We start from the raw sequence: 26,371 nt of genomic DNA on the forward strand, positions 1-26,371 counted from the left end.
AAAACAAGCACAGTTGTAGAGCAGCACCTACTAACCTTACCACTCATGGTGCCTTCCAAAAAGTAAAGACTAAACATGTACGGCATGATAAAATTGAGATCATTCAGTTGCATGTAGACTGACCTAATTTGAAAATTAGCGATTCAGTTATAGAGTCTTTCCATTTCATAATCACTTAATGTAATGTGGAAAAATTAACTCATGTTGTACCATTTCAACGCTTAGGGTCATTGCTGTTTATGTCTAAGTCTGTCTTTTTCGGTTCCGTTTCTCTGTCGTTATGAGATCACTTTGTTGTCCGTCTGTCTGTCCGTTTGTTAAAACCTGTTTTCTTCCGGAAATGGAAAACGTATCAAGTTGAAATTTATATAAAATACTAAGGTCTGTGGTCCCCTGCCGATGTAAAAAAATTATGTTCTAATGTAAAGATACGGCCATTTATGTTACACACATTTATACAGCAGTCTCATTCATCAAAATCTGTTGATGAATAATCTATGTATGTTACGGCGTAAAGTCAAGGGCCGGTACGCCAGTTGGGAATGATAGAGAAGAGATGGCTGTGAGAAGATGTCAGCCAATCGCACGCTGACTGAACCCTCTCCAGGATGACAACGCCACAGCAGCGGCCTCTATGTGAAGAGGACATAAGCGCAGCAACCGACTGGCGACGCCCAGCTTCAAGACTAGCGACTTGGATAGAAGCGTCAACGTTCGTTATTTCGCTTCTACACTCTATGAAGCAACGACTCGTGATTGTTTATTCTGAAGAATAATGCTTATTTCGTATGTCAGCCCTTTGCTTGCGACACTTCTGTGTAATCGTCAATGTTAAGTACTGCCTTTTTCCTTTTTGTAATAAAACTCATTAATACGATGTGTTTGATTTCATTGTCTATCGAACCGAGTACGAAGAATTCCTAGGCACCCCATATTTGACGAGACGATTGTACGTAATAATATACATAGTTTGTACGGAATCCTCAGACCGCGAACCCTACTCACACTGGTCCGATTTTTCATAAAGAAATCATATTGGTGGCAGTCCCAATAAAAGGACAAAATACCACGAGTCTCTCAAGAGACAAACAGTTTGAAAAATAAGAGTATGATGATCTGTGTTCTACGTTAAGCAAAGCACCATGAGAGCTTTCATCGACAACTGAGCAAATAGGATAAGGTTCACGTTGCTCATATATTTTTTCCAACAAAGCCAACAGAGCTTGTGTTCTGTGATGTTTATTCATCACAGTTAACACTGAAGGATGTCTAATATTACGCGTCATGGGTTTGGAACAGTCGTTGAAAACTGACGACTATAAAAGACAGGGTTTGCTGGTCAAGAGATTCGACCGGTGCCACAACAAACAAAACACCGTGATCAACGTGAGTACAACACTGCGTCATCTAGTCAAAAAAATGGTTCAAATGGCTCTGAGCACTATGGGACTCAACTGCTGAGGTCATTAATCCCCTAGAACTTAGAACTAGTTAAACCTAACTAACCTAAGAACATCACAAACATCCATGCCCGAGGCAGGATTCGAACCTGCGACCGTAGCGGTCTTGCGGTTCCAGACTGCAGCGCCTTTAACCGCATAGCCACTTCGGCCGGCGTCATCTAGTCCTTCGAAAGGAAACAGCTGTGGATATTCGTGCCTTCAGAGCAAAAGTAATATGAATAAACACTTCTTACATCACGTTTTAGTTTCCTCTTTTGGGCAGGGATATGAAAGAATAGCGAATAAACTTGCCTTGAGCACATAGTTTACCGAGCGAGATGGCGCAGTGGTTAGCACACTGGACTCGCATTCGGGAGGACGACGGTTCAATCCCGTCTCCAGCCATCCTGATTTAGGTTTTCCGTGATTTCCCTAAATCGTTTCAGGCAAATGCCGGGATGGTTCCTTTGAAAGGGCACGGCCGATTTCCTTCCCAATCCTTCCCTAAGCCGAGCTTGCGCTCCGTCTCTAATGACCTCGTTGTCGACGGGACGTTAAACACTAACCACCACCACCAGCACATAGTTTCTCAAGTCACGTAGTTTAAATTTCTGGGCATAACGTTGCAAAGCGATATGAAACGGAACGAGCATTGTGGTAGGGAAGACGAACGATCGATTTCGGTTTATTGGGAGAATTCTAGGAACTTGAAACTCATCTGTTAAGGACGGCCGGCCGGTGTGGCCGAGCGGTTCTAGGCGCTTCAGTCTAGAACCGCGCGGCCGCAGGTTTGAATCCTGCCTCGGGCATGGATGATTGTGATGTCCTTAGGTTAGTTAGGTTTAAGTAGTGCTCAGAGCCATTTGAACCATTTTTTTTTGTTAAGGACGCCTCTGTAGGACATTAGTGCGACCTGATCTTGAGTATTGTTGGAGTGTCTGGGGCACGTACGATGTCGAATTAAAGGAAGACATCGAAGCAATTCAGAAGTGGACTGCTATATTTGTTACTGGTGGGTTTTAACACCAAGCAAGTGTTACGGACATGCTTCAGGAACTCAAATGGGAATCCCTGGAGGAAAGGTGACACTCTTTTCGAGGAGCCCTATTGCGAAAATTTCGAGAACTGGCATTTCAAGCTGACTGTTGAATGATGCTACTGACTCCAGCACACATCGCGCTTAGGACCACGAAAATTAGCGCACACTCGGAGGCATGTAGATTGTATTGTATGTTAACCGGAGGCCTAAAAACGACGGAGAGGCTCCGTCCCCGCCGCAGTGGTCAACGACCCCAAAACGACTACCGCAGTCCACTTCACCCCTCCGCTGCCCCACACCGAACCAATCTTTCAGGGTTACTGTGCAGTTCGCCCCCCCCCCCCCCCCCCCCCTCCAACAGGGAACGTCTCACACCAGACGAGTGAAACCCCTTTGTTTGTGTGGTAGAGTAATGGTGGTGTACGCTTAGGTAGATAACTTGTTCGTGCAGCAATCGCCGACATAGTGTAGCTGAGGCGGAATAAGGGGAACCAGCCCACATTCGCCGAGGCTGATGGAAAACCGCCTAAAAACCATCCACAGACTGGGCGGCTCACCGGACCTCGACACAAGTCCGCCGGGCGGATTTGTGCAGGGGACTAGGCACTCCTTCCCAATCCGGAAAGCCGTGCGTTAGAAGGCACGGCTAACTGCGCGGGCCAGGCATATAGATAGCCGTTTTTCCCTCGCTCTATTTGCGAGTGGAACAGGAAAGGAAATGACTAGTAGTGGTACGGGATACCCTCCGTCACGTGGCTTGCTGTGGACTGCGGACTATCTATGTAGATGTAGAAGTACAGGGTTATTACAAATGATTGAAGCGATTTCACAGCTCTACAATAACTTTATTATTTGAGATATTTTCACAATGCTTTGCACACACATACAAAAACTCAAAAAGTTTTTTTAGGCATTCACAAATGTTCGATATGTGCCCCTTTAGTGATTCGGCATACATCAAGCCGATAATCAATTTCCTCCCACACTCGGCGCAGCATGTCCCCATCAATGAGTTCAAAAGCATCGTTGATGCGAGCTCGCAGTTCTGGCACGTTTCTTGGTAGAGGAGGTTTAAACACTGAATCTTTCACATAACCCCACAGAAAGAAATCGCATGGGGTTAAGTCGGGAGAGCGTGGAGGCCATGACATGAATTGCTGATCATGATCTCCACCACGACCGATCCATCGGTTTTCCAATCTCCTGTTTAAGAAATGCCGAACATCATGATGGAAGTGCGGTGGAGCACCATCCTGTTGAAAGATGAAGTCGGCGCTGTCGGTCTCCAGTTGTGGCATGAGCCAATTTTCCAACATGTCCAGATACATGTGTCCTGTAGCGTTTTTTTCGCAGAAGAAAAAGAGGTCGTAAACTTTAAACCGTGAGATTGCACAAAACACATTAACTTTTGGTGAATTGCGAATTTGCTGCACGAATGCGTGAGGATTCTCTACCGCCCAGAATCGCACATTGTGTCTGTTCACTTCACCATTAAGAAAAAAATGTTGCTTCATCACTGGAAATGAGTTTCGCACTGAACGCATCCTCTTTCATGAGCTGTTGTAACCGCGCCGAAAATTCAAAGCGTTTGACTTTGTCATCGGGTGTCAGGGCTTGTAGCAATTGTAAACGGTAAGGCTTCTGCTTTAGCCTTTTCCGTAAGATTTTCCAAACCGTCGGCTGTGGTACGTTTAGCTCCCTGCTTGCTTTATTCGTCGACTTCCGCGGGCTACGTGTGAAACTTGCCCGCACGCGTTCAACCGTTTCTTCGCTCACTGCAGGCCGACCCGTTGATTTCCCCTTACAGAGGCATCCAGAAGCTTTAAACTGCGCATACCATCGCCGAATGGAGTTAGCAGTTGGATCTTTGTTGAACTTCGTCCTGAAGTGTCGTTGCACTGTTATGACTGACTGATGTGAGTGCATTTCAAGCACGACATACGCTTTCTCGGCTCCTGTCGCCATTTTGTCTCACTGCGCTCTCGAGCGCTCTGGCGGCAGAAACCTGAAGTGCGGCTTCAGCCAAACAAAACTTTATGAGTTTTTCTACGTATCTGTAGTGTGTCGTGACCATATGTCAATGAATGGAGCTACAGTGAATTTATGTAATCGCTTCAATCATTTGTAATAGCCCTGTATTTCTAGAATGTGCCATTGTCCTTCCGGGAGCACAGTTCGTTTGGGTTGGTGATTATGCACTACTTTATTATTTGATTGCAACTGTTCAAAACTTTGAGGCAAGAACGCTTTTCTCACGAATTATCCAAATTTAAACCGAAAAGAAACAGAAAGACAATTTCTTCCTACTTTATACTGGAAAGAAAATTCTTCTTCTAACGTACGAAAGAAATGCTACGACGTTCTCGACAACTTGGGGATAAGCTTCTGATCGCAAATAATTGGAGTGGTGTTCTCATTTAATTTATCGTAGTTCTCAGTAATGCATTTTTTTTTCAAGATGTAATCTTGTGGGAGTTCTGTGGCTGCCTCAAAAGAAATAAAGGAGACGGGTGAGAAGTAAAAAGGAAAGGAACGCGAGAAAACGTACAAATTAGCTTTCGTGCCCAGTGAATCATATTTCCTTATTTCAGCTCTGATTTACGGTCGCTCTGCATAATGCAGCAGACATTGCCCACTTGTTGCTGTGCTCGTCGCAGAGCAGCATTACAGACTCCACTGGCAGACTTCATTACAATATTTCGCATGCCGCTCATGTGGCCGCCGAGGAGAGGGAAAAGAATGGCGAAGAGGCAGGAAAGAGCGTGCTTCCGCTGTACTTTGTTCGTGAAACTTACATATCACATTTGATGAAGGTGATTTGAAATTTCAAGCTACTGTACACTCAAACAAACTAAAACACATAAACAAGTTTGTTTGTGAGGCCATCCTCCGCAGCAAGCATATAAATACTTGTTTTGTTAATGAAACTGCCTTTTCCTGCTGCTGGTTACTTTATTTATCCCATACGCATTTCGCCTTCTCCTGTTCTAAGGCATCATCGGTGGGATCTATAACGATACAGTTTTGGTAGTTTTAGATTATCAAACAGTTCACTTTTCGATTTTTTTTTGTAAAAAAGTAATTACTTACGATTTGCTTATCTGCGTTTCCTCACATCTGGTCTGGAGGTCGCACTACCACTTTTATCACTGCCATATGATCACATCTTTGTGTTCTCGCCTTCCACACACTGTTCACCTTCTTTATCACTCTTTTTGGTGGCGGACTATTGTTCTTTTGTCACTCGATACAACTATTTGGTCGTACACTGTTTTTCACAACGTAAATATTGCACAGTGTGTGGAAGGCGAGAACACAAAGATGTGATTATATGGCAGTGACAAAAGTGATAGTGGGACCTCCAGACCAGATGTGTGGAAATGCAGATCAGCAAATCGTAAGTAACTACTTTTTACAAAAAAAAAATCTCGGAGTGAACTTTTTAATAATCTAAAACTAACAAAACTGTATCGTTATAGATTCCACTGATGATGCCATAGAACAGGAGAAGGCGAAACGTGTTTGGGATAAATTAAGTAACTACCAGCAGGAAAAGGCAGTTTTATTTACAAAACAAGTATTTAAAACACATTAACTTTCTGTATGATTCAGAAGGAGCTTACAACGAAAAAAAGTGTATTAAGTTTTTCTTTGATAGAATAATTTTAAGTTGTGTTTAGTGGGAGAATTTTTTTGCAGTTGTGTATTTTTAGACGTTTGTCTTTTTTTTTAATTATGCACGATATTAACGACAAATTTTATGAGTCAGTAAATATATTTTGATATTATTGTTCATGTTCCTAATTTGTTCAACATTTTTCTACCTTATTCAAGAGTAAGTGCTCTACATGTACGATTTTAATTAAATATTTTATTTGGATTTGCCTCAAAATATTATTACAAATGAAATACGCAGATTACACTAACTCACATTTTAATCAACAGAATCATCAAACACACGCATAATTTAACTTGCTGAAAGTTGTGGTGCTAGGTGATTTATGTGAGAAGCATGCTCGGGATGCTCTCACTATACAGTTTGTATACGTGTGCTGATATCTCGAGGAATTTATCAGAACTATCAAAATGGAGCCGGCCGCGGTGGCTGTGCGGTTCTAGGCGCTCCAGTCCGGAGCCGCGCTGCTGCTACGGTCGCAGGTTCGAATCCTGCTTCGGGCATGGGTGTGTGTGATGTCCTTAGGTTAGTTAGGTTTAAGTAGTTCTAAGTTCTAGGGGACTGATGACCGCAGCAGTTGAGTCCCATAGCGCTCAGAGTCATTTGAACCATTTTTTATCAAAATGGTTCAAATGGCTCTGAGTACTATGCGACTTGATTTCTGAGGTCATCATTCGCCTAGAACTTAGAACTAATTAAACCTAACTAACCTAAGGACAACACACACATCCATGCCCGAGGCAGGATTCGAACCTGCGACCGTAGCGGTCGCTCGGCTCCAGACTGTAGCGCCTAGAACCGCACGGCCACTCCCGCCGGCCTGAGAACTATCGGCACACTACTAAGGACTGCACATTTTCCCTTTCTGAATGTGCAAATAACGGAATTTTGGTGTGACTGTTTTAGACTAAGAGACGCCAAATCTTGGTACAAATTTCATTCTTACTGGTCAATGCTTTCACGGCGGTGCAATGCATACTATATACGTACTCCACAGCGCACCCATATGTTCATATTCTTAGGTTCCTTTTTGTTATACGCAACGAATTGGTAGCACAGCGTAATTATTACTTGAAATCCGATACTGTTTAGCTTTCACAGAGCTTTGCCGTCTCAGTTTGCGCGCTATAAAAAGATTCGACAGTAAGGCAGTCGTATGCATTTTCATACCCAACTCCTGGTGCCACGTGCTGTTTAAGTGACTCGTCACACAAAAGCGGGAGATGATAGAACAAGTGAACTCACTATTCCGCCGTGGTTTACCCAAGTGACTATTATCTTGTGATGTTGGATTACTTCAGTGTAATATAGCATTTCATTGCCCATTCAGTAAAAAAAAAAAATAATAATAATAATTGCGGGGTTGTATTAATCGCTGCGCTGTAGGATTATATGACTGTCATGGCAACAGTATTTCGTAGAGACTGATTTGTGAACATTCTTTTTGTTATAATGTACATCTGTACTACTACACGATCTACTCTAATGTCGTCACACACTACGTTCAATGTCAGCGTGCAGTGACCAGTCTGATGGCAGGTGGCAGCACTAGCAATGGAGGGTATATAGGGCGTGGAGCGGGGGGGGGGGGGGGGGGGGGGGGGGGGAGTTGGGAGTGGAGTGGCGCAGAACATTACAGTCATTGTCGTAATCTGGAAACGGAGCGATTTACTTGAGGTCCAAAGGGCGTGACCATTGGCTTTCGGGCCAAGGGTAGAAAAATTCCGAAACCGCTAAGTTTGTAAAGCGTTCGCGTGCCGCCATGGTTAAAGTATACCGTGCACTTCAAAATGGCGCTATCCATAACCGGCGCCATGGTGGACCACGGGCTATAGATGACGGCGATGGACGACGGTTGCGGAGATGCATACGGGCGAGTGGACTTCCAACAGTTGAGTAACTGACCGCCCATATGAACCAAGGGGCTGTCAACAGTGTCTCCTCAACGACCGTCGAGCAAACATTGCTGCGTATGGGTATCCGCAACAGGCGCCTGATTCATGTAGCCATGCTGTTTATCATCGATGAAGGATGGAATTTGTGCACCAATTCCGTAACTCGACATCCACTAAGTGGTGACAGGTGGCCTTTACAGATGAATCACGTTTTACGCTCCATCGGCGTGAAAGTCTGCAAGCAAACGTCCTGCAATAATAGTCGGAATAGTCCAGGCCGGAGAAGGGAGCGTTATGGTCTGAGGAATGTTTTTACGACATTCCCTGGATGATCTGGAAGGCACCGTTTAGGTCCTACATTCGTGCGAAACATGTTTGCTAGGTAATTTTGCAACGGGGTAGCCACAGGGGGATGCTTACGTCGGACTGGCTACTGCATTTGACGTCTATCCTACGTCTATCTCACCTGGTTCGAGCCCCATTCACGTGTTTGTGAATGTTGGATGTGGCGTGGAGTGTTGGAGGTGGTATGGATGTAGTTGTTGGTCGTCCATAACATACCAGACGGTGCTGAGAGCAATATCCTTTGCACGCTCCGTTGCTCGTGTACTCGTTGACGGATTATCTTCAACATGATGCAGTACGGCCTCTTCCAATTCGGGTGTGCAGCGTCACCTTGGAGCACCATTGTCACGCTTACTGACTCTGAAGGTAGCCCTTTCTCGAAGCCGTTGCGTAATTGTGGCAAAAAGGGTATGCGATGGAGTTAGACGTTGTGCGTACCGATATTGATAAAGCTTCGCCATACAGAAAGATCAGGTGCACTCTCCAAGCGTGCCCTCAACCATGTTTCTCTAATACTCAGAAGCAGGTGAATGAGGCTCGGCCAAGGTTAGAGAGGTAGGATACATGTCAAATGCCATCATCCAATTCAACGTAAGCCACCCCCCCACCACAACCACCACCATGACTACCCTGTTAAAAATCTGTCTAGCAAACATGTTTCTAACTCCTGTAGCAGGGAAACGGAAATGGATTGCCATTCAAAAAAATTATGTACTCACTCCCCTCTATAAGTTCTCAAGTTTGTAACGGGAGTTTCCAAACACCCTGTATAATTATACACAAAAATTGTATACACAACAATGTGCCTTTTTATTTTTAGGGCTAACTTGCAAACCAACCTTTTCGCAAATTAAAACTATGCGAGATATTGTCACTGAAGCTACCATCCTTACAGATCCAGCAATTGAAGAGATCTCCTTCATACGCCGCATACCAGTGGTCTCAACCGATTCAGCCATTCATTTTAAGCGACTTAAATTTCCAACGAGGTTTCATTTGCAGTAACAATAAACAAATCTCAAAAAACTCAAGTTCAGAAAGGGGGGCGAGGGGGAAGAAGATGGAGAGAGAGTGGGGAGAAGGAGATGAACAGGGAGAAACGGGGAGGAGGTGATGAACAGAGATAAGAGAAGGAGGAGATGAGGATTTACAGCACATCCACTTCTGATAAACACGTATTTAACAGTTGAGAAGCACTGTCGGATTCGGTAGTAGAGTACATTTTAAATTATACTTCTTTAGTTGTAGATCGCTCTCAGTCAGATGTATGTGAAAGCACGTAGGGTGTAAAGAGATTCACATAGCACGCAGCCTGAGTACATCTTGTGTACACCATACAAGTAAGGCAGCTAGGTTCAGTTCATCATATAGCAGTTCAAGAATTGACTGAGGAACGGGCGCCGACACAAGAACTTCTACGTTTGACAGCCACTGTCTGCAATGTATTCTTCACTTCCATTTGTTAATGAATGGCCGTGTGAACAGCTCGATGTTTATAAATCATAGGGTCTTAAAAACGTGTAATACAAGCTTAATAAAGGGAGTATTGTAGTAGTTTACCTTACGAAAAATTCGAATTTACACTCTCTTTGAAATACTGGGTTCAAATTGTATGTCAAACATCCAGTTTTGGGTTTTCGTAGTTTCTCTAAATCGCTTGAGGTAAATTCCGTTGACTTTGAAAAGAAAACAGCCCGCAGCCTTCCTTAGTCTCGACCAACCTAACATTCTGCTCAGCCTCAGTGTTCTCATCATAGACAAGACTGTAACTCCTATTCTTCCTTCCTGAATTTATTGAAGCGGAATCAGTTCTTTAGCGTATGGTGTGCTTTCGTGTCCCTTGTAATCTAACGTAGACAAGTAAATATTTCGGCAATGTTTCAGGTCGTCTAAAAACCGTTTTTACCCTGTATTTTCTGTGTGAACTACGCAAGGAGAGGATGGATTCTTTCTTCTTAAATGGATGTATATACTTACCTGATGGCACCCGCGAGCTCGTAGATACAGTGATGTGATGTTTGTTGACGTTCGCAGCGAAAAATCTTTAAAACCAGTCTGGAAAATCGCTGAGTAGGAAGCACTAGGTCAGAAGACTTGATATTTGATTAGCATCCTTGTCTTGAAAAACGCCGGTCTGAAAATCAATTCACCTTATTCGTAAGTGTGGAATTCAAAAGTTACGACGGTGTGGAAGTGTCATCCTCATTCATTGAAAACAAAGTTACTGAACTGCTAATGTATGTGTATGAGTGCGAGAGCGAGTGTGTGTGTGTGTGTGTGTGTGTGTGTGTGTGTGCAAGTGTGTGTGCGCGTGTGACATGAGGGGAATGGCAATAAAAATAAGCCACGTAAATGCAATATGAATAACCTGTATTCCGCTAATGTGAGATGAAAAGCCGGCCGGGGTGGCCGAGCGGTTCTAGGCGCTACAGTCTGGAACCGCGCGACCGCTACGGTCGCAGGTTCGAATCCTGCCACGGGCATGGATGCTTGTGATGTCTTGAGGTTAGATAGGTTTAAGTAGTTCTAAGTTCTAGGGGACTGATGACCGCAGAAGTTAAGTCCCATAGTGCTCAGAGCCATTTGAACCATTTGTGATGAGAACGAACAAAGATGGCTAAGACTTCAGAACTAACAGTGAGGTTACATTTCCTAGTACACAAGATGGAGAGGGAGGGATGGAGGGAAAAAAAATAAAGTGAGCCAAATGAAACAAATGACGTCATTTTTTGTTACAGGTTGACTGCCGCAGTCGATCTTCGCAGCGCCAGAAGTGCGTCACCCGTTCAGTCAGCTGCAGCCGCTAACAGGACTGGTGAGTTCCTCTCCAGGCAAAACAGAATCTGTTGTCGTTCTATCCACGGACATGTCAATGACGCACAGCTCCGTGATCACGTCATTGCCGTTTTATCCATGCACGTGTCAATGACGCACCGCTCCGTGATCACGCCACGGGAGGGCGCGAATGAGGGGGTCTGAAAAAGCGTAAACAGTCTTTGCTGCTTCGGATGACGTTGATATCGTCGAATGATTTTGAACGGTCCCTAGTAGTCCCACCCTGTGTACGGGAGTAAAAATTGCGGTCGCGCTATACTGCGAAGGGGTCAGATGGCGTTCAACCGGATTGCAGTCCCGCGATGTGCTTATAGCAGGGTTGAATCGTCTGGAAGGTGTCAGCAATGGCACAGGTGATCAAGAACGTCGTTCTGTTGCACATTGCACTGCAGTCTATTGTTTTGACTGCGGAAGGTGTGTAAATGAATACCCTTTATGCCACTTCAAGGTGCCTTTTCGTGTCGAGTGTGAGCGACGGTGGGTCCGAAATGTTTTCGTCCGGCCATCCATAAGAAAACCTTGTGACTTCAACGCTAGCCATCTCGTTTCCCTCTCCGAAATGTCAAGAGAAGGGGTGAAATGTGGGTAAGAAGATAGAGGGAGGGCGGTAACAAATTTCCCAGCTTGTGACCCGTCCACAGTGGCGTAGGGCATACTTATGGTGCAATTTAGTGCCAATTTGACATCATTAACCCACCTTACACCTCACACGAACTTCTGAACTCTGTATTTTTTTTCGTGCATCGGCAGCTTGCTGTCTGAAGCGTTGCCGAACTATAGGGTGACATCTCAAGAACCCACGCTATTGCATCATTACTGGTTAAAGTCGTAGGTACCTTTGAGCAAATTTTCGAACTTCTGCGTTGCAATGGGGAAAATTACGGGGTTTCAGAAAAAGTGATCCTTTAATTCTTCCACGAAATGTCGTATATTACCAAAAGCAATAGTCTTATAACATTCCCTTGGGGTACAACTGACGTTACATGTATGTCTGAAGATTTCTCTCCGTTGAGCATGACAGTGTGTTATAGTATGCTAACTGTTTGTGCATCATATTTTCTGAGGCAGAGATAGGGACTAGACTCAGATCCGTCTAAACGAGCGTGGAAAATCACCTAAAAGCCACCCTCACGTTGGCTAGTGTAAAAGATAATGCGGATTTGATACGTGCCTGCCCGTTCTTCCTCTTTCCGAAGCTAGCACACTGGTCGTTAAACTGTAGGAACATGACAAAACTCTTAGGCTAGCACCTAGCTTAAACGGTCACTCACTCCCAGCTGCAGGTTGCATATCTAATGGCTACCAGAGGCAACGAAACTTTGATTTTCAATACTCCATAGAGTTATCGACCGAATATAGGAATTTAAAATACTGTCATAATCTACTCACTGAGAGGTCTAACCTCATTAAGAGGTCTTAACAGATTATGTCAAGTGTTAAAGCTAGAAACTGTGTGTATTTCTTCAGCCGGCATATCTCGCAGCGTGCAGATTACCCAGACTATACTAAACGGACAAACTGCAAGGACGAATTCGTCACCGGAAATGGAGAAAAAAGGTGCTATCAACATGTATACGGAAAAGCATATTTGCCACGGTGGATGACGCCGACGAATGACAGTTCCTCTGACTACGTGTCACGTGTTCCTTGTGTGTCGCAGGCTGAGTGAGTGACGCCAGCAGAATGGTCCGGTACTCGTGTTGGAAATAAGCCGAGATGGTGTTTGTGTACGGCCGGCCAAGCTGATAGAAACGGTCGAGAGGCAGCGTTGTTATACCAAAACAGTTACCTTCCCAATCACCGACCATATCACACAACATTTCAAGCCCTTTTTGGCGTTTGTGTGATCATGGGTCCTTTTAGACCGATGAACGTGCAGAGAGGCAGCGGACTGTGCTTACACCAGATGTGGAGGACCGGGTTCTACAGGACATTGAGACGAACCCTAATACAAGCTTCAGGCAAGCGGCCCGCCAACATGATGTAAGCCAAAGTATCCTGATCTGATCCTGCATGATAACCGGTACTACCCCTATCACATGCACGAGTGCAGGAATTATCAGCAGCGGATTTCCCTCCACGCGAAGGATTTTGTAAATGGTTTTTACTCCAAACCACCACAATTACGAGGTTTCTGACACCTGTCCTCTTTACCGACGAAGCAGTTCATGATGCGACGTCTGAAAGCGTGCATTGCATCCCACGGAGGCTACTCTGAACATCTGTTGTGGATGCGAAGCAGCTCTTTACTGTGCCCTGGTTCGATTTGTTGTCGTTGCACGCAAACCGTCCGTTTTCGGACACATGTTCTCAGGACCTTTTTTCCTCCATTTTAAGTCAGGAATCCGGCCCTCCAGTTTTTCGCTTTCATTATGTTCACCCTGTATACAACCAGTATTACATGCTTAACGTCAAATATTCAACAAATTAAGTTACTTACGAAGTAATCGGGCGTTGGAAGGTGTTTTATGAAGGGGAGTTAGATTTTTTGAAGAATCGTGATTGGGTGGTAGAACTACTGGTTCTTCTTTAACGCTTAACGAGTTACCAGAGTTACCACTCATCGTTGTCACCAACTCTTTATGCATCTGTACAGCGATATAACCCGTAGACAGAGAAGATAGACAAGCTCAAAATTAGAACCGGGTTTATGTTTACCGAAGCAGTTGGAAACCACTTTTGCTGAAGTCTCTGTTGATCAATTGTGGACGTGGGACTGTGTCTCATCAGATATCTAACAAAGAAATCCGCAAAACAGCTGTGCAAATGAGAAGTTATTTTAATTTATTTTCGCTACCAGTTTCGGCAATTCAATACGCCATCTTTAGGTTCCAAATTCTCGATATTGGCATACTGGGGCCATGTGCTTCTGAACGTTGCGAATTCTCAGGTGCTTCCTTCGAAGACCTGATTGCAGTCACCAGCCGACAAGAATCGATATCATAAAAAATACTCGTCATACTAAAAATACGGAAAATTCACGGAGAAATATAAAACACTCTTTCCTTTGGGGAACAGAAGGAAACATTATTTTCTGTTATTAAGTTTAATTTGAATTTGTTGGTAGAGTAATGTGGTGAATCTGTTAAGTATGATAGGGATTGAAAACCCATGAATTCGATATCGCAGATGAAACCTTTTTTTATTTGGCTGGATTACTAGTTTCGGCTAAGAATCTAGCCATTTTCACGTCATAAGACATTCTTCACAACGTCAACGAACTTGGTATTTTGATTAAGTCTGTATTGCGTAAAAAAGCACGAAAAAGAAATCAAATAGAAATTAAATCTGCGCCAACATTTGTAGAGGCAAACTGCAGGAGGAATCAAGCAGTATTTTCTGTGACGCCATATAAGAGATAAAAGGCACACTGCGTAAATTCAAAGCTACAAATGTGAGAGGCACAAACAACCTCTCAATTGACTCCATTCCAGCAATTAATATCGCCGCCGTTGTTCCATCGGTGAAGATTTTTATGTCGTCCTACACAAGGCAAAACTCGGTGCTTTTAACTTTGTCGTTCTATTTCACACTATGTTCTTCTTTCTGGAACACATGCCATAAAGGCAATTTCTGTAATAAACATGGAGTGGAATTTCTGTTTGTATGTTGTTGGTGGTTTTCTCCCAAACGTTATATCTATATGTCGTAAAAGATGGACCAAGCTTGTCTACTACATGCAGCAGAAAAAAAAGACTGTCGTTATGTTCTTTACTTAACTACTCGTATTTGTCTCCTGATATGGTATATTTATAGAGTGCATATTACAATCAGTGTAACGCTGGGAGCGTAATTCCAAGTCATGTTTCAGTACTTTTAACTTCAATCCGTGTGCTCTCCAAAAGTTTGAGATGAAGAAACCATCATCATCAGACATTTTTCTACTGCTGGAGAAAGACCTCCTCCGGGGTTCCCTACCCGCTACGATCTTCACCTTCATAAACACAAATACGCCATGCACGTTCCGTGATGACGTTTACGCATCTTCCATAATGTCATCGTCTATGTCTTGCGATATCACAAGGTACTCAGAAGAATAACACCCCCGTTCCACTATACCGTCTGCATACGTGACAAATCTATGTCAATTTCAGTGACTGTTACATCATTTCTTGTCTTTTCTCTTAACCTCATATTTCTTGACTAGTAGTTTTTGTTGTCAATATAGTTCTTTTAATTCCTACGTGATAACTCCCAGTCTTTTCATGGCTTGTGCACATCACCGCCGTATTCTAGATTTGGCACGAGGGCAGGACAAAAGTAACGTCAGTTATTTTTTTTTTAACAAGAAATCTTTTATGGATAAACAATGTTGCTAGTTACATCATTTCTCCGCACCTTCTCTCTTAAACTCTTTGCACTTGGTCCATCTCTTGACAAGTCTCCTAATATCGCCCTAGAAGAAACTTTGTGGCATCATTGACACCCGCTCTTCCACTGAGTCCTCAACGACACAGATCAGCATTGTGCGGAGTGTTCCAGCAACTCAAAACCTAGATGCACTCGATTGTTTTCGCAGCTTTATGAGTGCGGGCATCATCCTAACCCAAAATCACATATTTTCAAAGCTTTCCTCTTCTCTTTGTTTTGATTTCGTGATTCCGATCTTGCAGCAGATGTCAGTATTTACTATTTGACCGTTAGGAGCGTGACGAATCAGCGACAAACCTTTCACATTCAAAATTGCTGTCACATCAACTTTCTTGCGGAAGCTTCACTTTGGCACATGTTTGCTCTAGGCGGAGATGGGTGTTTCCAATTCTGCTCTGCCGCTTATTCTTTGATTCGTAGTGGTGGACTCACTTCTCATCAACTGTTGTTACGCAACTGAGAGTCTTCTTGTTCCTCTTCAGAATGTTTTAAATGTGATATTGAAATTTGAAACTGTTCCTTTTTATCTCTATCAGTTGAGACTGCACACAACGATCACAAGCTTTGCGATGGTTTAGAAATTCACGGACGATTTCAAATGAAGAATAACTAATCTACAATTCATATGAAATATCGTCAGTTCTGGTGCGACGAGTATCACGAATTATTCGTTCAGCTATCTCTATGTTCCTGTTCTTTTTCAAAATGCATAGCCTACTTCGTCGCAGACAGATACACGTCCTCTTTTAAAGCGATTTATTGTAAATGTTGCCTAGACTAAGATAGCTATCAACATACTGAAGCTACATTCTGGTAATAACATCTACAACACTAGTCACTTCATAATACAGACAACGAATGGCTGGGACTTAGTTTTTCTTTGGTGCATATGCATCATGGATGCACGTAATAAAATATTTTGAAATCAGTATAGATGGAGCTATTCACTGAATCAATACAGCTAATGCACAAGAGTAAATTAAGGCATGTCGTTTTATGATCAGTGTTGTCAACTTATGAAGCAGAAAAAAAATTCTCTTCACTTATTAAAGTGGCCTTGTATTACACAGGGTGTTATGGCTATAAGTGCAGGTATTGTGATCATTCGCACCTAAATACACCATGTGATCAAAAGTATCCGGACACCCCCAAAAACGTACGTTTTTCTTATGAAGTGCATTGTGCTGCCACCTACTGCCAGGTACTCCGTTACAGCGACCTCAGAAGCCATTAGACATCGTGAGAGAGTAGAATGGGGCGCTCCGCGGAACTCACGGACTACGTACGTGGTCAAGTGATCGGGTGTCACTTGTGTCATAAGTCTGTACTCGAGATTTCCACACTCCTAAACATCCCTAGGTCGACTGTTTACGATGTGATAGTGAAGTGGAAACGTGAAGGGACACGTACATCACAAAAGCGTACAGGCCGACCTCGTCTGTTGACTGACTGAGACCGTCGACAATTGAAGAGAGTCGTAATGTGGAATAGACAGACATCTGTCCAGATACTCGCACAGAAATTCCAAGCTGCATCACGATCCACTGCAAGTTCTATGACAGTTAGGCGGGAGGTGAGAAAACTTGGATTTCATGATCGAGCGACTGCTCACAAGCCACACATGACGCCGATAAGTGCCAAACGACGCCTCGCTTGGTGTAAGGAGCGTAAACTCTGGACGATTGAACAGTGGAAAAACACTCTGTGGATTGAGGAATGTGGCAGGGTGTAGGTATGGCGAATGCCCAATGAACGTCATCTGCTGGCGTGTGTAGTGACAACATTAAAATTCGAAGACGGTGATGTTATGGTGTGGTCGTGTTTTCCATGGAGGGGGCTTGCACCCCTTGTGGTTTTGCGTGGTGCTGTCACAGCACAGGCCTACATTGATGTTTTAAGCACCTTCTTGCTTCCCACTCTTGAAGAGCAATTCGGGGATGGCGATTACATGTTTCAACACGATAATGCACACATAATGCACGGCCTGTGGCGGAGTGGTTACACGACAATAATATCGCTGTAATGGACTGGCCTGCACAGAGACCTGACCTGAATCCTAAAGAACACCTTTGAAATATTTTGGAAAGCCGACTTTGTGCCAGGCCTCGCCGACCGACACCGGTACCTCTCCTCAGTGTAGCACTCGGTGAAGAATGGGCTGCCATTCCCCAAGAAACGTTCCAGCACCTGACTGAACGTATGGCTGCGCGAGTGGAAGCTGTCATCAAGGCTAAGGGTGGGCCAACACCGTATTGAATTCCAGCATTACGGGTGGAGGACGCCACGAAATTGTAAGCCATTTTCAGCCAGGTGTCCGGATACTTTTGATCACTTAGTGTATGTACCCACTTCAGTGTGTTTCTCTGCGTCTAAACGTCTTCCCACATAATTTACTACCTGATGTTTTCTGCACGATAGCAACTGCACCAGTAAGTGGACTATAATTGTCGGTACAGACTAACAGTTTTGTGTCCACGCGTCCACACCTGTCCACCTGCCGAGAGGAAAATAAGCATTAGTGGCTCGCTCTTGATACATTTACCAAAAGCATACTATTCCCGGTAGCGGATATTATTAGTCTGCAAATGAAGTAATTTAGCAATGTTATGTTGTTCGGTATAGTGTTCTCAGTCGCCAGTACAAATGTACATCCCGTATACTGTTCATAGATTTGCATCAGTCTGCATAAGGAAGTACAGCCAGCCCATAATTTTTCCCATAAAACAAGCTTCCTTAATGGGAAGTAGCTCAGAGAAGTGTTACAAGGCAGTCACTGTACACAATAAATTGTAATTGTCCTGTTATTAACTTCGGGAGTTCAATCAGGATGTTCGCAGACAGTTCTGTTGTCTACAGAAATGTTGTAACGCCAATAGAGTGAAACTAAATGCATCAAGCCCTGCAGATGATTCATGATTAGTGCAGAGACTTGGAGTTGACTCTGAACGTAAATAACTATAGCGTGCTGCACATAAATCGTCAAAGAGATGAATTACCATCCGATAGTGCTATTGGCGATGAAGCACTTTAAACACAGATAGTTGTAGGATTTCTAATAGTAAACTTCCACAGTGACGTGAACTAGAGTGACTACATAAATTGTAGGAAAAGCAAACGCCAGGCTGAGATTCTTTGGGGGAATCACAAGGAAATGCATTATGTCCAATACAGATGTGGCTCGCAAAACACTTATAAGACAGATCCTCGTTACGAAGATGCTTCACGAACTACAGTGACAGTCGCTATTGTGGAGTCGTTGTGCATCAGGGAAAGGGTGACCGCTGAACTTCCGAAAGCTTACTTTCGGACACGTGTCGGGCACCACATTACTTGTTCCCATACAAGTTTTACGAACTGATCACGAGGATAAAATCCAATAAATTAGAGCGCGTATGCGGGCTTGTGGGCAGATGTTCTCCCACGCGCTATTCGTGAGAGGAACAGAAAAGGGAGAAATGATACCACCACTCGCCATGAGGAGGTTTTCAGAGTATGGTTGTATACACTGAGGTGACATAAATCACGCGATAGAGATATGCACATATAGAGATGGCGGTAGTGTCGAGTACACAAGGTATAAGAGGGCAGTGCTCTAACGAAGCTGTCGTTTGTACTCAGGCGATCCATGTGAAAAGGCATCCGACGTGGTCATGGCCACACGGTGGAAACTAACACAGTTTGAACGCAGAGTGGATGCTGGACATTCCATTTCGGAAATCGTTAGGAAATTCAGTATTCCGAGATCCACAGTGTGAAGAGTGTGCCGAGAATACCAAATTATTATTTTTTTATTATTATTATTTATTTTATGGCCTTCATTGGACCACTGTAGTCAAAAATACAAAGTTCTAAACAAGTTGTTACACATGGATACAATTTGGTTCGACAATAACTTAATATATTTAGGTAATATAATTATTAGAGGCTATTCTTATATGAAAGGTGTTTTGCTCTTCTGTCTGCCCAATATTTCTTCATTCTTTCAGATATTTTCTTTCTTTCTTCATCTGAGACAACTCTTCCTGTACTCCTTTTATTGATTTTCATTTGTAGTCTGGTTTGCGGGTCTTGCAGTATTCTGGTTTTCTCTGTCTCGTTTTTTAGGTCATCTACTGTAATTTGAAGTTCTTTTATATCTTCCTTAATTTCTGTGATCCATTTAATGTCGCTCTTGCTATTCCACAATTTTTGTATTATTTTTTTACTAATTCTGTTTTCTGGAGTTTTCATCAGATGTCCAAAGAATGAGATCCGTTTCTTCCTGGTTGTGCTCGTGACTGGTTCTATTTTCTTATATACTGTTTCATTTGATGCTATTCTCCAATGTCCATTTATTTTATACTGTTTATTTATACATGTCCTAATTATTCTTCTTTCTATTTTTAATATTCTGTCAATTGCTGCTGTATTAGTTGTTTTGAAGATAGTTTCAGCTGCATACGTTATTTCTGGTTGTGTAACTGTTTTATAGTGTTTTAATTTTGCATCTATAGATAGGCTTTTTTTGTTGTATGTAGTTTTGGTAATGTAATTTGCATAGTTCAGTTTTTTTATTCTATTTTGCCATGATGGCTTCTCATTTAGATTGTATGTTATTATTTCGCCTAAATATTTAAATTTATCAACAATTTTGATTTCCTGTTCTCCTATTGTAATTTTGTTTGCAACTGGTGGATCAGTTAGCACAATCACCGTTTTTTCAAATGATATTCTAAGGCCTACTTTCCCTGCTATTTCTTGTAGTGATTTCACTTGTTGCCTGGCTTCTTGAAGGGTGTTGGCTAGGAGAGCAAGATCATCAAATACCAAATTATAAGCATTACCTCTCACCACGGACGACGCAGTAGCCGACGCCATTCACTTAACCACCGGGAGCAGCAGCGTTTGCGTTTGCTGTCAGTGCTAAGAGACAAGTAATACCACGTGAAATAATCCGCAGAAATCAATGTTGGACGTACTACTATCGACAGCGAGGCGAAACTTGACGTTAATCGACTACGGCAGCAGATGGTCACCCGAGTGCCTTTGCTAATAGCACGACATCACCTGCAGCGTCTCTCCTAGGCTCTTGGCCGTACATGTTGGACCCTAGACAACTGGAGAAGCGTGGCCTGGTCAGGTGACTCCGGACTTCAGCTGGTAGGGTTCGAGCATGGCGCAGACCCCTCCGAAGCCCTGGACCCAAGTTGGCACTGTGCAATCTGATGGTGGCTACATAATGGTGTGGGCTGTGTTTACAGAGAATGGGCTTCGGCCACTAGTCGAACTGAACTGATCACTGCCTGAAAATGGTTATGTTGGGCTACTTGTTAACCATCTGCAGCCATTCACGGACTTCATGTTCCCAAACAAAGACGGGAATTTTATGGATGACGATGCTCCATGTCACTGGGCCACAGTTATTTGCAATTGGTTTGAAGAACATTCTGGACAATTTGAGCAAATGGCCACCCAGATCGCCCGACATGGGACATAATTGAAAAGTCAGTTCGTGCACAAATTCCTGCATCGTCAACACTTTCGAAATTGTGGACGGTTATAGAGGCAGCATGGCTCAATATTTTTTCAGAGGACTTCCTACGACCTGAAGAGTCCATGCCACTACGCCGGTCAGGAGGACACGATATTTGGAGGTATCCCATGGCTTTTGTCACCTCGGTGGATACAGAATGAGGTGTTTATACCACGTCATCCATGTTATTTGAAGCAGCGCCTGTACTATGCGACTGGGACTGCCGCTTCCTGGCGTATAAAACCGCAGGTCACGTGACGACGGCGTCACAACGCAGTGCTGCGTGGGTGCCGTCCTCGATGCACCGTATCCGCCCTTATCTGACGCCATTACTTGATTAGTCGCTTATCTGTCTGGCCAGCCCGACCGTGATCTGCGGGGACGAAGGACGCAGCCCCGTGGGAAGTTACACCTGTGCGACCGCCTCACCTGTTGCGGAAAAATGAGCACAACTAAGACTAGGCAAACCTCATGGACAAGGGACCGTCGAGTATTGCTTCCATAAAAACCGCCATGAAATCAGTGAAACGCATTGCTCGTGAGTTCTAAGTTCTAACAGCAGTTCGGGTAGCACAATGATAGTATGTAGGGATGGGTTACAATGATCGAGCACTCCTCATACACGACACATTTCTTTACATACTGCTAGGTGACGATTGAGGTGGTCTAAATAGCAACGCCGCTGGATGGTGTATAATTGTAAACGACTGATTAGAATTGATGAATCACGCTACAACTTGTGACAATCCAATGGATAGGTTTTAGTTTGATGAATGTCTAAATATCATTACCTGCCATGATGTGTGGTGCTAACACTGAAGTACGGAGAGGTGGTGTGAAGGTATTTTTCGATTAGAGTGTGATTCCGTTACTGTGCTCAGAGAAACGTTAAATAATGGAGGGTATGGACATATTACCGGATTGTATATTGCGTACAGTAGAGAAACGGTTCGGAGACGGTGCTTGTATCAGCATGACATAAAGCACCATTTGTGGAGCAATAGTTTGTGGACAGTAACATACCTGAAATGTACTACATGGGTCGGACAAAAATATGGAAACACCGCGACAAATTTGCTTGGAGATAAATGGAGATGCTAGCTAAGCCTGAAGGTGGCGCTGCTGTATTTGACCACGAACGGCACCTGTGCCAATGTCCTCGACATATTGCAGCTGACATTGTTGATCAGAACAGCGTACTGTATAGTTGTGAGTGCATTATGTCGGAAGTAAGTCAATTCAGAAGTGAGCAAATTGCTGTTGCTCGTAAGGCGAGTGTTTCCGTAACCAAGTGGGCCAAACTGCTTGACGTTTCACGTGGAAGCGTATCGAAGATCCCGCGTACAGAGAAAGCGGAAAAACATCATCCGATAAGTCACAACGCGGACGGAAGAGTATACTCAGAGATCGTGATGGACGGTGATTGAAGAGAATTACGACGAAAAACAAGAAGGCGACAGCTGCAAAGTCAATTCAGTACTGAATGTCGAAATCGCAAACCGTCACCACCAAAACAATACGAAAGGAGCTCCATAAGCTGGGAATGCGAGGTGAGCTGGAATTCCAAAACCCTCAACAGTGATGCAAACTCCTGTAACAGGAAAGCGTGGTGTGAAGCTATAAGACTTTTACTGTAGAGCACTGGACGAATCTCATTCAGTCGGATGAGTCTTGTTTCACACAGTTTCTGGCAGAGTTTACGTCCCAGGAATGAAATTATGCATGAAGTTCCGTCAATAATGTAGGCAGCTATATCGTGGTATTCCAAGGGCGCCATGGTAACTCGGTAGTCACATTACTACCTAGCATTATGTGACCATTTTGGCTGATCAGGTCCATTCCATGGTACAACGTTCTTTCTCCAATGGTGCAACCGTGTTCCAAGAAAACAGGGGCCCTGTTCACACAGCTCGCATTGTCCAGGACTGGTTTTGTGAGCTCGAGGATGAACTGTCGCATCTCCCCTAGCCACCATACAGTCATCAAATCTCAATATCGTCGGGCCTTTATGGTCCGCTTTGGAGAGAAGGGTGCTTAATTGCTATACGTCTCCAACATTGTTACCTGAACTTGTCACTAATTTACAAAAAGAATGGTATAAGATTCCCTTGAAAAGCACACAGCACCTTTATTTATCCATTTCGAAATGGCTGGAAGCTGGTAAGAAAGCTAACCGTTTCCTACACCGTATTAAGTATGGTAATGTATTGTCTTTTTCTTATTTTGACACCTGTATTCCACTGCCTTAGATTCTCCATTTCTTCCCGAACCCCTTAACTCCAGACCTGTGATCACTGGCTGACAGCTATATGGTGAATAAAGTGACAAATTTCGTGGTACTGTTCGTGGATGATGCTGTTGCATACAAGAAAGTCAGAGAGCTAACAAAACGCAAGAAGACCTGCAGGGAATCGAAGGCTGGTGCAGGGACTGGCAGGTGATCCTCAATACAAATAAATGGATTGGTCCGTTATTCTTTGTTGCACTGTTGGCTGTCAGCCATTGGAAATTGTAGTATGGACTATGCAACTGGAGATGCCTAAAATGCAAAGACCACATAGAAAACGTCGTAAGAAAAACAGATGTCAGGTACTTTCATCGGAAGTGAGGAAATTCAATCCAAATGCGAAATAAGTAGATCGCAAAACCGTAGTTCGACGATTTCCTGATTCTTGCTCGTTAGTGTGGCGCGTAAAAGCAAAAGAATAATAGAAGAGTGTGGAATACACCACTTCTAACAAACACCGAACAACGCGCTCCAGTACGCGGCCGCCAAATACATCGCTGGCCGCGCTTTTCTGGGCGGCCCGCTGCTTCCATCGCTGGCCGTTTTCACACGCACGCTCCCTTACGTGGCCGAGAAATACACTCCTGGAAATTGAAATAAGAACACCGTGAATTCATTGTCCCAGGAAGGGGAAGCTTTATTGACACATTCCTGGGGTCAGATACATCACATGATCACACTGACAGAACCACAGGCACATAGACACAGGCAATAGAGCATGCACAATGTCGGCACTAGTACAGTGTATATCCACCTTTCGCAGCAATGCAGGCTGCTATTCTCCCATGGAGACGATCGTAGAGATGCTGGATGTAGTCCTGTGGAACGGCTTGCCATGCCATTTCCACCTGGCGCCTCAGTTGGACCAGCGTTCGTGCTGGACGTGCAGACCGCGTGAGACGACGCTTCATCCAGTCCCAAACATGCTCAATGGGGGACAGATCCGGAGATCTTGCTGGCCAGGGTAGTTGACTTACACCTTCTAGAGCACGTTGGGTGGCACGGGGTACATGCGGACGTGCATTGTCCTGTTGGAACAGCAAGTTCCCTTGCCGGTCTAGGAATGGTAGAACGATGGGTTCGATGACGGTTTGGATGTACCGTGCACTATTCAGTGTCCCCTCGACGATCACCAGTGCTGTACGGCCAGTGTAGGAGATCGCTCCCCACACCATGATGCCGGGTGTTGGCCCTGTGTGCCTCGGTCGTATGCAGTCCTGATTGTGGCGCTCACCTGCACGGCGCCAAACACGCATGCGACCATCATTGGCACCAAGTCAGAAGCGACTCTCATCGCTGAAGACGACACGTCTCCATTCGTCCCTCCATTCACGCCTGTCGCGACACCACTGGAGGCGGGCTGCACGATGTTGGGGCGTGAGCGGAAGACGGCCTAACGGTGTGCGGGACCGTAGCCCAGCTTCGTGGAGACTGTTGCGAATGGTCCTCGCCGATACCCCAGGAGCAACAGTGTCCCTAATTTGCTGGGAAGTGGCGGTGCGGTCCCCTACGGCACTGCGTAGGATCCTACGGTCTTGGTGTGCATCCGTGCGTCGCTGCGGTCCGGTCCCAGGTCGACGGGCACGTGCACCTTCCGCCGACCACTGGCGACAACATCGATGTACTGTGGCGACCTCGCGCCCCACGTGTTGAGCAATTCGGCGGTACGTCCACCCGGCCTCCCGCATGCCCACTATACGCCCTCGCTCAAAGTCCGTCAACAGCACATACGGTTCACGTCCACGCTGTCGCGGCATGCTACCAGTGTTAAAGACTGCGATGGAGCTCCGTATGCCACGGCAAACTGGCTGACACTGACGGCGGCGGTGCACAAATGCTGCGCAGCTAGCGCCATTCGACGGCCAACACCGCGGTTCCTGGTGTGTCCGCTGTGCCGTGCGTGTGATCATTGCTTGTACAGCCCTCTCGCAGTGTCCGGAGCAAGTATGGTGGGTCTGACACACCGGTGTCAATGTGTTCTTTTTTCCATTTCCAGGAGTGTACATCGCTGGCCGCACTTCTCCGGGCGGCTCGCGGCTACCATCGCTGGCCGCCTTCGCGCGCAGCAATTGGCACACAGCAATTGGCTACGCCAGGAAACATTGCGATTGGTTTTCCCTGGAAAACAGCGACCCCAGCCGACGGCTCCATTAACTAGCAAGCCTTATATAAACCCGGCCGCCGCCGCAAACGACAGTTCTCATCGGGAAGTGCACTACGCCGTGTTCCAACTGCTTGTGGATGACTCGCCGCACCACTCGAGGTTACCTGGCTGCTCGGCGGAAAATCTTGCGACTTCACTTGGAGAGACTGAACTTCACTGGACTTGGGAATAATTACGGAACGTGCACCCCACCATGCACATTCGGACATTGGTATAACCAAACTTTAATTCTGCATTACTTCTGATTGTGAGTCTGGGTAGACACTTGGCTAACATAATTGTTAAAAAGTGATTTGTGGTTTAATAAACCAGACTGAAGAGGTTATTGTGTTATTCCTGGTTATAACAAAGAGAGAAACAAGATCGGCAGAAGAGCGGCGATTTCATCACGCGTTCGCTTAGTGCGACGTAATTCATTGACATAAAACGCCAGGGACATACAAAAGCAAGACAAGCGTTGTGCATTAAGGAGACAATTACTCAAAAAATCTTTAAAAAGGGTCGTTTCCAGACTAACAAGGCTACGTGTTAAAATTAGACGATAAAGTTGTCACTTATGTTAAGGTTTTATTCACAATAAATTTCTACTCAATCACGATACGTTTTCAAGTATATAAATTGCCTTGTAGAAGACAGAGTTGGCACATAAAAGGCAAGTCAGCTATTATCTCCTTCTCTCTCTCTCTCTCTCTCTCTCTCTCTCTCTCTCTCTCTCTCTCTCAAGCGTTCATTCACTTCAGCCTCTACTTTTTCACTTCTTTCCTCCACCTCATTACCCAACACACTCTACCTTGCATATTTTACA

General features: G+C 44.6%; 1 protein-coding gene across 3 annotated transcripts in view; it reads left to right on the forward strand.

Annotated features, from left to right (window-relative positions):
- Window positions 1-26,371, forward strand: part of LOC124595441 (probable poly(ADP-ribose) glycohydrolase 2) — a 457,210-nt gene that overhangs the window by 211,796 nt on the left and 219,043 nt on the right. For all 3 annotated transcript variants that reach the window (XM_047134183.1, XM_047134185.1, XM_047134184.1), the window contains one exon: window positions 11,136-11,212. The gene's annotated coding sequence lies outside the window, so the exon portion shown is untranslated. The remainder of the gene's footprint in view (window positions 1-11,135; window positions 11,213-26,371) is intronic.

Source organism: Schistocerca americana, chromosome 2 (genome assembly GCF_021461395.2).
Source record: "Schistocerca americana isolate TAMUIC-IGC-003095 chromosome 2, iqSchAmer2.1, whole genome shotgun sequence".
NCBI classification, from domain to species: Eukaryota; Metazoa; Arthropoda; class Insecta; order Orthoptera; family Acrididae; genus Schistocerca; species Schistocerca americana.